The sequence below is a fragment of the Schistocerca americana genome, chromosome X, assembly GCF_021461395.2.
Source record: "Schistocerca americana isolate TAMUIC-IGC-003095 chromosome X, iqSchAmer2.1, whole genome shotgun sequence".
Taxonomy (NCBI): Eukaryota; Metazoa; Arthropoda; class Insecta; order Orthoptera; family Acrididae; genus Schistocerca; species Schistocerca americana.
In genome coordinates this window covers 753,473,591-753,485,657 of record NC_060130.1, presented here as the reverse complement: position 1 = coordinate 753,485,657, position 12,067 = coordinate 753,473,591, and the positions used below count along the sequence as shown (strand labels likewise).

The window sequence follows — 12,067 nt, the reverse complement described above, 5'->3', positions numbered from 1 at the left end:
ACAATGACTGTCTTCTATATAACTCTGTATAAGCCCTAATTTCTCATACCTTATCTTCATGGTCTTTATGTGCAGTGTACATTGGCAGCAGTAGAAATGTTCTGCAGTCAGCTTCAAATGCCAGTTGTCTAAATTTTCTCAACAGTGTTTTGCAAAATGATCTCTATCTTCCCTCCAAGGATTCCCATTTGAATTCTTGAAACTTCTCCATATTACTTGTGTGTTGATCAAACCTACTGGTAACAAATCCAGCAGCTCGCTTCTGAATCACTTTGATGTCTTTTTTTAACCTGACCTGGTGCGGATCCCATACACTCAAGTATTTCTCAAGAATGGGCTGCACTTGTGTTATATATGCGGTCTCCTTTACAGATGAACCACATTTTCCTAAAATTCTCCCAATGCACTAAAGTTGACTATTCACCTTCCCACCACATCCTCACATGCTCATTCTATTTCACATCACTTTGCAATGTTACACCACGATATTTAAGCAACGTGATTATGTCAAGTAGGACACTACTAACACTGTACCTGAAATTTACAGGTTTGTTTCTCCTACTCACCAAGTACTATGGAGATGCTTCAGGAACTCAAATGGGAATCCATAGAGGGAAGGTAACATTCTTTTTGAGGAATGCTATGGAGAAAATTTAGAGAACCAGAATATGAAGCTGACTGTAGAACGATCCTACGGCCACCAACATACATTTATTCCCATGCTCTATTTTCAAGTGTTGCAGGTAGGGAAATGACTACTAGTGATACAACATATACCCCATCATCCACTGTACAGTGGCTTGCAGAGTACGTATGTAGCTGTAGATGTAGATTGCGGGTTGTCCCACCCCACATTGCCTCCAGCCCCATACTAAGCATGTAAAAAAGCCCCGGTAAATCACGCAAACCATTTCCTGAGTGCTACAGTAAACATAACAAGAAGCACAGCCCACATCAGAATGCAGCGTGCTACATTTGCAACAACAAAGTACATCTAGCACCACAGTGTCTCAGTTGCCTAGAAGCACTGCTATAACATGATGTACAACTGTACAAGTATGTTCCATATGGCATGAGCAACTCTGCTGGATGTGATACAAACTTGTCTAGCCCATTGCTCAGTGTTGTTGACTTCAAAATATACTGTTTCCTGTTGATCAAAGTCAGTATCTGAGCTCATGGGTTGGTTGGGAAGAGTGTCGGTGCCGACATGTTGTACAGTGGGATTATAATGTATGACGTAATGTTAATTACAAAGGAAGAGTGCCCACCACTGCAAAAATTGTACATTCATTTTCAGGAGCTTGGACAAAAGCTGAAAACTGAAATTAGAGGCTTATGGTCCTTGATCAAGTGGAATTTAATGCCATACAAGTTAACTTAAAATTTCTTGATTCCATAAATGAAAGCCAGTGCTGCCTTCTCAAATTGGGAATCACTGAGTTTCACTACTGTTAAGTACTGGAGGTATATGCAATTTGTTGGTCTGTTTCATCAGCATTTTTATGGGATTGAACTTCACCAGTGCTATATTTCGAGAGGTCCCTAGTGAGCCTGATGTCTGTAGTAACAGATTTTGCTGTGGCAATGGCAGTGACAGGGACATGCCATCCCTACGAGTGGAAGTATGTGTCTTTTGACTGTGCCCAAAGCTGGACGTCTGGCAGTGATGTTCAGAGGCAAAGTCTTGAGTGGCCTCCGAGCTGTCTCCTCACAGCTAGCACTGAAAGTCTCAGCCATGAAGTCTAGCAGTGAGGTCTCTATCCTGCAATTTCCAAGTGAAGTTCCCCACTCAGACATTATATTCATCAAAGATTCCTACGAGTGTGTCCCTGCATCTGTTTGGCCAACTCAGATGCTTCTTGCCAAGTGAATTATTTTACATCTTTCATAACTGTTACATAACATTCTCATTCCCATGGTAAAAGACCAACAAAATCTCCAATAAATATTTTCTCGGAAGGTGTTCTTGTTTTGTGACTAATTGTATTTTCCCCCAAACCTGCTAATGTCTGCTGTCTGGTGGTGAGCATGTCCTTTACTCATCCCTGTTTTCAAGAGACTTTTGTTATTGTGTGAATTTTTGTGTGCCTATAGCTGCCCTAACAAAAGCTGGGTGCATAACACTGCCTTCCAGTCTGGCCATTACAACTGAAAGTTCACTCTTGGATTGATGACTTTCTTGGCCTCTCCACCTGTGCTCTTCATTGTTTGGTTGCAGACTCCAGCCACCAGGCCTCTTTGGTTCCAGATGGCAGATGTCTCATGTGCCTCTTTCAATGGCCATTGGCAGCTACTCCTCTGTGCCTGGACAAACAGGCATAGCGTTTGTCTTAATCATTGTTTTCAGCCTTCTGCGTGTCTCTTCTTGCTCTTGTAACACTACTTGATGGATAAATTACATAGCTGCCTACATAAGTGATGACAATTTTCACGTCACTACTTAAGTCACTGTGATCCAGAAATAATATGATGTACTGTATTTCAGTGTCCCACACACATTATCTTTCTTTGACTATCTGTGTTCCTTGTTTGTCTCCAAGTGATAAACAGTTGCATTTAACATAATCACTGGTCAGTATTTCCCTATCCTAGGCAATTCTTGCTATGTTTGTTTATCAAAATCCTATTTACATGAATATATTCAATGACAAAAACATGTAATGGGGTATTATTCTTCTTGAGATTACATGGAAAAGTATGCGAAAAACTTCTGTGGCATAAAATCTACAAACAGTTTAAATTGAGATCAAGAAATAGTTTACATGTTGTTTGGCAACACGTTTGCCTTAGACATTTTGTACAGATATATAAAACATACAATTATGCAAAGGAAATCACAAGGAAGACAATAATAAGCTCACTGAACAAAATATTAGTCAGACACTTATAAGAGCATATTGGATTGCTTTAGATGTGACCCTCCATCAGTGATGAGTCATTGCAGTGAAGTGGTGTGTATGTGCAAGTCCACTGTAAGAAATCAGTTCAAATGGTTCAAATGGCTCTGAGCACTATGGGACTTAACATCTATGGTCATCAGTCCCCTAGAACTTAGAACTACTTAAACCTAACTAACCTAAGGACATCACACAACACCCAGCCATCACGAGGCAGAGAAAATCCCTGACCCTGCCAGGAATCGAACCCGGGAACCCGGGCGTGGGAAGCGAGAACGCTACTGCACGACCACGAGATGCGGGCAAGAAATCAGTGTCTTAAGAAGGTTCGAACTGGAGACGTGGCAGAAAGGAACAAGTTATTGTGTTCGGACGTGCCCATGGCTACATCACTTATGAAGTTGCCCAAACTGTCGATGTATCAATGCGCACTCTCCAATGTTTCTACACAGCATGGTGTACCACTTGCAGCCATGTAACATGACATAAGAACTGTGGTCATGAAAAGATCCTAACTTAAAAGTACTGGAGACAAGTGGCATACCTATTCAATGACAATCGGTTTCAGACCAGACAGAAATTGCTGCCGTCAGTGAACGCAGGTCCACATCAACTAATTTCTGAGTGAACATAGGGAATGAAACAGCATCAATGGACATTTGGTGTCAGGTGCTCTGCAAAAGGCCATTAACTCAGTGGTACATAAAGGTTCAAATCTTCAGCTGACCAAATAACAAAGAAACTGGAGGAATGTAGAACAGTTTGGTAAGTCTGATTTTGCTTCTTTTCAAATGATTCTAGGCATCAAATGCATCAATGACCAGAAACATTTAGCCCATAGTATGTGGAGAGTGTAGTTCAGGCTGGAGGTGGTTCTGTGATGTATTGGGAGTGTTTTAATACCACGACCTGGACCCACTCTTTCAGCTTACCATGAACATGAATGAAGATGCTTATTTTAACATTCTTGATGATCATGTGCTGCCTTATCTTCTGCATCTTCATGATGTGTGAATGTTTGTATTTTCCAAGGTGAGAACAACAGTGATCATACAGCTGTATGCATATGTTCGTGGTTTAACAAACTCTCAGGCACCATATTGCACCTTGAGTGGTCCACTAATCCCGTGTGCAGTTCAATAGTCTCTGGGACCTAATCATCTGTTTGTGGCTTCAGCTGTATATGGCATACCTGAAGAAGAAACTTGTGGATTCTCTTATTTGCCAAATTAGAGCAATGATCAAAGATCGAGACAGTTACACTGTATTAGCACATTGTCTCCCAGGGGCGGGGGGTTACGAATTTTTTTGTCCAGTGTGTTTACATCAATAATCATATAAGAAAACACACTCGTGCTTAAGAACAAGTAAAAATGGATAAAATAGTAGTTTTGCTGCTTTCAGCATATTTCAACATATTTTTGCACCAATTCCTTTGTATTACTTCCTCACTGAAGATGTGTATCAGCTCACACTATTAGCACTTTTCACTATCTGGGTGCCCTCAGAGTCCTCTACAATCTTTGACATATGAATATCAATTGTCTGTCACTTTCATACAACAAAACTCACCACACTCAGCCCATTAAACTACCAATTATTGCAAACTACAGTGCTGCCTCATTCCTACATGAAGTTAACCTTCCTTTCATAAAAGGAAAACACCCTCACACTGAGAAATAGTCCCTCATTTCTCTTGCACTGATGCTTCCACACCTCTTGTGCCCTCCAGTGCCTAACAGAAAACTTATCAATAACATATGGCCCAATTCACAAATGAAAAAAAAAAACATCTCTCTCTTTCTGAATGTATATGTCAGCGTCCCTTGCATTTTTATTGACTTTCCCCCAAAATGAACTCGCGATCATTTCTAATTTGCTTCATGAGTTTTCCACAAACTGATTATTTGACAGAAAATTCTGCCGTGGCAGCTAAAATTAATTCAATTGTCTGTTCCATCCTTAATTTCCATTCTTTTGTGACTGTTATAATTCAAAGGTACAGTACACTCATTCACATTTTACCTTTTCCCATCTGCCTCAGATTTAAACAGCCCTCCTATCAACTTTCCCTTGACGCATATTGAAGTACTCCATTCTCCCAGTACATTCCAAAACTTTGTTCGCACTGATAACTACAACTTCTGCCACTGTCATTACCCACATAATATTGACTATCTGCTTTTCAAATGACCTGACAACTGAGTCACCACTGGACTGGATGCCAGGTGGAAAGACAGGTGGTCAGATGCTGGAAGCCATTACACTGGCAGAATTCCTTAAATGCAAATAACACAAATTATCGGACATTGACATAGTGGCCTGTGGAGCTCCCTCAGTTTCAATAACATCTCGGAGTCATATGCGATTGGTTGGTCTGTTCTGTTGGTATTTTTGTGGGACAGAACTGCACCAGTCTCATATTTCAAAGTGTCTTTACTGAGTGTGAGGGTTGCAGTGATGGATTTTGCTAGGCCCCACATTCAGTGTCAATTAGGTTGTGATGAAAATTTTTATTTGATTGAGGTTACATTTATTAATGTTAATTTAATTTCATTTGAGTGTGTTATTTGCAGAATAATAATACACATAGGGATTTGTTACATCCATTGTAGAAATGTTGATTATGTTACAAACATTTATTTTTGCAAAAAGGTTTTTTGGACCATAGTTAGCTTTTCCAAATCACTGTTATAAAATAAGTAACATATCTTGGTCACTAATAAAGCAATACTATGCCCAGTATAAATAAAAATTACTCAGACTTGTGACCAGAGTTCTTAGTCATGACTGGCTCAAAGATGAACAGAACTGGTAAGCAGACTAAAGATCCTAAGTGTCTCCTCATGGCTAACATTCAAGTCTCTACCCTGAAGAATAGCAGTAAAGTCTCTACTCTGCAATTTTGAAGTGGAATCCACACTACAACAATCTCTCTCCTAACATCCTGCAGAGATTTCTTTGGGTGTTCATGGATCCAATTGGCCAGCTAAAATGGTTTTGCTCAGAAGGCATGGCACAGATTCAAAACACAGTTCCAACTGCATAAAGAACTTCTTTCAGGTTGTGGAGCATACAAATTTGAGGCCTTTCTTTTGTAGTTGGTTCACCGGGTATGCTGTTCGGGCTACTTTGGTAATAAATTTGCCATAGTATCTAACAGTACCCAGAAAAGAATTCAGTTCTGTCAAATTTTTGGGAAATGACAATTTGTATATGGCATCAACACTCTCTCTGCATTTGTGGGCCACAACTTGCTTAATATGACTTATTTGACTTACATCCTTTTATTTCAGTTGTTGAAACATGGGGCTTCGATGAAACATTATCAAAAGACTCCATTTTGTGCCATTGCCTTCACCTTTCTTCCTGCTTCTGTCTCCACTGACCTCCTCCACTTCATCGTCAATCTTCCTTTTTTACAATGAGCTTGAGGATTCCAATCCAGGGCTCGTCTCTTTATTGCCATCTGATTTTTGCACGGCGTGTGCCCAATCCACTTCCATTTTCTTACCTTTATGCGTATATCTGCAGCCGTCTCTTCTGTACAGTTCCACACCTTTTCACTGGATATTAAACTTGACCAAACTACCATCAGGATTTTTGTAAGCACTGGTTTGTAAAAGTTTGTATTTTCTTGTTGACTGATTTTGTCACCTTCCAGGTTTCACACCTGTACAGCTACACTGATTTTATTTTAGTGTTGAATATTTGATGCTTTGTTTGCAGGAAAATATCATTGATTTTCCAGATGGGATGCACTTGGGTGAAGACTACACTTACTCCACTTTGAAGGTCAGATATGGAATGTGACTATCATTCAATGCTAAGCTCCAACTGAACAAGCAGAGAGAGATGCATCAAAAACCATTTCTATGCTGCACTACAAGCAGCACTGAAGGTGCGAAATGAGATATTGTCATAGTTGTGGGAGACATAAATGCAAAAGTGGGTGTAGAAAATGTGAGGTTGGAGCACATAATGGGATGACACAAAGTTGGGGAGGCTAATGTAATTGATGAACTTTTACGGAGTTCTGTGCAAAGAACGAGCTAGTCATAGGAGGAACACTGTTTCCACACAAAAAATACTATAAAGTCTCATTGGTATTACCCAACCACAGGATGCAGAATCAGATCAACCACTTTGCCATAGGTCGGAAATGGAAAAGATCATTGCTAAATGTTAGAAATAAAAGGGGAGCTCGTATACGCAGTAACCACCATTTGATACTAACTAATGTACATTTGAAAATCTAAGCAACAAAGAAGAAATTTGATTTACAAAAGTATTAGTTTGATACCTCAAAGCTGAATGGTCCTAAATTCAAACAGGAATTTAGACTAGAATTGTATAATACATATCAAGCACTCAACATGATGTGGAGGGTGGAGTAAAACAGCACTGACAAAAATTTATGGGAGAAAAATTCTTGAAATTGCTGAAAAGGTAGTAGAATTTAGACAGTAAAAGAAAAGATTGTATGAGCAAGAACACCTGGAAGAAAGTGGGAGAAAGGAACAATTTGAAAGCAAAGATGAGTATCGCAAAAACCATTAGGCAATAGACTGAGCTACATGTAGCGTATACCAGAGTAGATCATGAGGTGAAAAAGAGTGAGAGATCAGACTGAAGGAAATTGACAAATGATCCTGCTACATGAGCACAAGAGAGCTGCAAGAAAAGGAGACACGAATGAGCTTTACCAGACCACAAGAATGCTAGGAGGAAGAAGGGATCAATAAACCATCTAGTGAAAAGCAAGGCAGGAACATAACTGACAAATGAAACTGAACAATTGGAAAAATGTCATGAACATTTTGAAGAGGCACTAAACAGAGAGGCACAGAGCAGGAAAACATAGTCAAAGATGAGAAAGTGCATGAATGAGAGCTCTGCAAGAATCAAGAGTGTAGTACCTAGCAGAAAGGAGATCAGGGTCACTCCAAAGCAAATGAAATGTGGTAATATCCCTGGGTTATACAGTATGCCACCAGAAATGCTGAAAAAAGACCTATCAATGATAGTAGATTTATCATACCCTCTGTTCAACAAGATCTAGAACAGGGAAGAAATGCCAGAAGAATGGAAGACAGACATCTCAGAAAAACTTCTGAAGAACGGAGACCTGACAAACTGCAATAACTGGAGAGGGATCATGTTGTTATCCATGCCTAGCAGATCTGAATGGAGTGGTGGGAAGGCTTGTCTTATGAAAGACAAAATTTATACAGCTAAATGTGACTATAGATGGTAAGTCCCAAATAAATGGAAGGAATTTAGAGGATTTTAAAGACTTCATGTACCTCAGAAGAACTGTGACTAAAAATGGAGGAACTGACGAGGATATCTGTAGCAGGATCAACAATTTGTGGACATGGCAAACCAAAACAATGTCTAGTAAACATAGGCTCTAAAACGCATACTCCCTAAGAGCTATGAGCACTTGAACAATAGGGGAGACACGTTTCACAGTAGCGAAGATACAGTCTTACCAACAACAGTACCAGTACATGTAAGCCACTGTCAGAGGTATCAGAATGGTTTCTGCTTATAATTTTCAACTTGTTTGTTTCCGAAAATTGGTACATTATCCTTCTCCATCATCCTAGAAAGTTTGTAGCATTATCATGAAATCATCCTGTATATACATACATTTACAGGTGCCAGCACCTATAATTCTGATGCTCTACAGCGTCATTGGATGACGTTTCCAGACATGGGTTCCTAATCAAAATATTATGTATTGAGTCTCCTAGAAGGCTGTAATGGGAACTTCAGAACACCCTGTATATCACAAATATTTAATCCTAAGTTGAAAAAATGTGAATTTGATCAAGAGTCCCTGTCACTATAATGTTACCTAAATAATTAGTACACTGTGGTATCTGTTGGGTAAACTGCTCTAAATAGTTCAGACCCTGAATATTAACATAATGCACTTTTATATTCAAAATGGTGAACTCAACACTCATAATCCATTGTTTTTCCACATATACTGGCAACTGCAGATATCCACCCACAAAATCCGATATAAATGTTTATTAGACTGTGAATCAACTGTGTAGCTCTAAAATTTCTGAAAATGCGTTATCATCCCATTTTGTTTTAATAACTAACACTGGCGTAACTCACGACTTGACAAAAATGGGTAATAACACCCTTGGTCATCACTCAGTCAAGTCCACTTTTTACAGCCCCACACACTGTTAAAAGTTACCAGTTGAGCAAGATATGAAAGTGGCTGGGCTGCAGGCTGTAATGACACGGGTCAAATATTCTTTTGCACAGCTCAGCAAAGGTTCAAATTACTGTGCATAAGTTCGGCACAATGCTCCCAGAACATTATCTGGAATGCATTTCAAAACTAAAGATACTGTAGTCCACACAGTATAGGTGACCAAGAGAACCTGCCTAAATAATAAAGACCCTGCACTTATTATTCCTTTGCCTGAAGGCCAAGGATGGAATACTCCTTTTGGTCACTGAGAAGTGGTATCAAGTGTGATCATTCTGACTCCACATTCTTCAGTTGCTCCATCAACTGCACTGGGGTATTTCGCACATGGTCTTGTTGGCTCAATGTCACATTTACTGGTAATGTGTAGACACCAACACCGAACACACAGTCCAGATTTGCAAGTTATGCGGTCCAGATGACAACCACTTCAAAGGTTATGATTCAGGCCATCATTGCTATTACTGCAATTGAGGAACTTCACACACTGCCGTGTCAGACAATGGCAAACAATTTGCTTTATCTATGATTAAGGAATTCTGCCAGTGTAATGACATCAAAATCTGACAAAATACAATTCCATCCAGCATCTACTTCAGTTGTGGAGTGGTGGCCAGGAGATTTAATAAATAGATATCAAAGAAAGGATTGGCTGGTAGGACACATTCTAAGACATCAAGGGATCACGAATTTAGTACTGGAGGAATGTGTAGGGGGTAAAAATTGCGGAGGGAGACCACGAGATGAATACCGTAAGCATGTTAAAAAGAATATAGGTTCCAGCAACAGGATAGAGTAACATGGAGAGCTGCATCAAATCAGTGTTCAGACTGAAGACTATAACAACAACAACTACCCAATATGATGCTGGCAATGACAGTGGGGGCAGCAGTGACAAGTTTCCTTGTCACATCTTAGTCCACCCTCGTCAATTGTCACAACCGGCAGAGCTGCTACATGGGCACAGGATTCGCACACTGCTAGATCTTTCACCACCATCCCAGAGCTCACACACTGGTCACATGGGCTCCCATGTCTGGGCCTACACACTTAACCATACACCCTAGTAGACCCAAGTTATAGTCATGGCAAACTGGGGACATCAAATTTTTAAGATAGTGGCCAGTCAATATAAATTGATTGGTCACTGGGATAAGATCAGGCCACCCCATGTCACACACCAAATGCCCCCCCTCCCCCCCCCCCCCCCCCGACAACTTTGGCACAGTGCACATCTAGCCACTGACCACCACCACCTTTTGCCATCACTCAGCTTCCCAAGTGGCATAAACTTCACCCCAGCCTCCATTCCCAGTTCAATATGCTCTCCTCCTACGTCAGTGTGGTTCCACATGGTGCCAAGCAGAGATTTGCCACAGCAGTGAATGGTCATACTTGGAGGTGGATCCACACCCATCAACCTCAGTGAATCTCCAACCCGTACCAGCAGAGACAAGCACAGAGATGATGTTAGCAGTGGCAGAAGATCAGATTATGGATATCCCTTGCTCTGTCATGTTCCACCAACCACCCCAGATCCTTTGTTGGGCATTCCAGCACTTCTGTTCCCCCAGTGCCATCTGTTCATACCACATCCTAGGCATTACCAACGCCACATTTCAGTTAAAGGTGGCAGGGATATTGTACCCCTGCTGATTAGCAGCAGTCATGGGGAAATTAACTTTCTGACTGGCGTAAATTGTATAGTGTCATTGAATTGCACCAATCGTAGTTTATGCAGCAGCTGTGGCAGTTGCTGCAATTGCAAGTTGCATGTGGAATGGGCACAGCCACTGGTTATTTAAGCATGATACTGATCATGGCCAAGTCACTTTGGTCCAATATATGTAATTATAATTTCACACCATACAGTGTTGCCTTTACGACCTAGAATCTGTATGGAGTGTTCTTGCTAGCTACAATGAGTTTGACTTTTCACACTCTTTGGATAAGAATGAGATTCATATTTTGATGCTGCTCCCACTTTTGTTGAAAATATGATATCTGAACATAGTGGAAGCTCTACTGCACTTTAGAGTGTCATATGATACACTAACACTACATCTTTGGAGATACAAAAGCTAATCAATATATATCCCAGTGAACACCACCAGTGCAGTGGTGACTGTAGCCTCCATCACCAGCATTATAGTCCGCAGCTCGTGGTCGTGCGGTAGCGTTCTCACTTCCCACGCCCGGGTTCGATTCCCGGCGGGGTCAGGGATTTTCTCTGCCTCGTGATGACTGGGTGTTGTGTGCTGTTCGTAGGTTAGTTAGGTTTAAGTAGTTCTAAGTTCTAGGGGACTGATGACCATAGATGTTGAGTCCCATAGTGCTCAGAGCCATTTTGAAATAGCATTACAGCTATCACAGCTTCCACCCTCTCTGCCCTCACACCTGTCAGAAGCATAGCAGTAATAGCAGTCTCCATATCAGCTATATTGCTGCCACTACTTGTATTACATGTACCAACAGCGTGCATAGCCATTGTATAACATCTGCACAAGAACCACGGCCAACACAATGATGATATTCAAGATCTCGAAATTAACTACCAATTGTGGTACTAACGAGCCTGCTATTTTAGCTATCAATGATACCCACAAAGGCAACACTCACAAGCTGCACTGCCAGCACATCATGAAGCAGAGCCCATCAGGAAGGCCTGACACCAAAGAGTTTAAATATGATGCAATGAGAAGCCACTGGCCGACATGGAGGACTCTGAACTGAAGCTTGCAGCATTACCTCATACTAACTGGAATTAACTGGGGCCAAGTCAGTTCCACGATGCATCCCTACTTCACCACTCTACAAACCTGGAAAGTCCTAGCCCTACATGTCAATTTCATGAGGGAGGGATCCTATACCTCTGAAAATCGATCCACATGTGGATTCATTGTAGGACATCAGTATGACTGTGTTAGTG

The 12,067-nt window shown here is 40.9% G+C and overlaps 1 protein-coding gene across 1 annotated transcript in view; it reads right to left on the bottom strand.

Annotated features, from left to right (window-relative positions):
- Positions 1–12,067, bottom strand: part of LOC124556298 — a 391,641-nt gene that overhangs the window by 27,633 nt on the left and 351,941 nt on the right. The gene's annotated exons all lie outside the window — the stretch shown is intronic.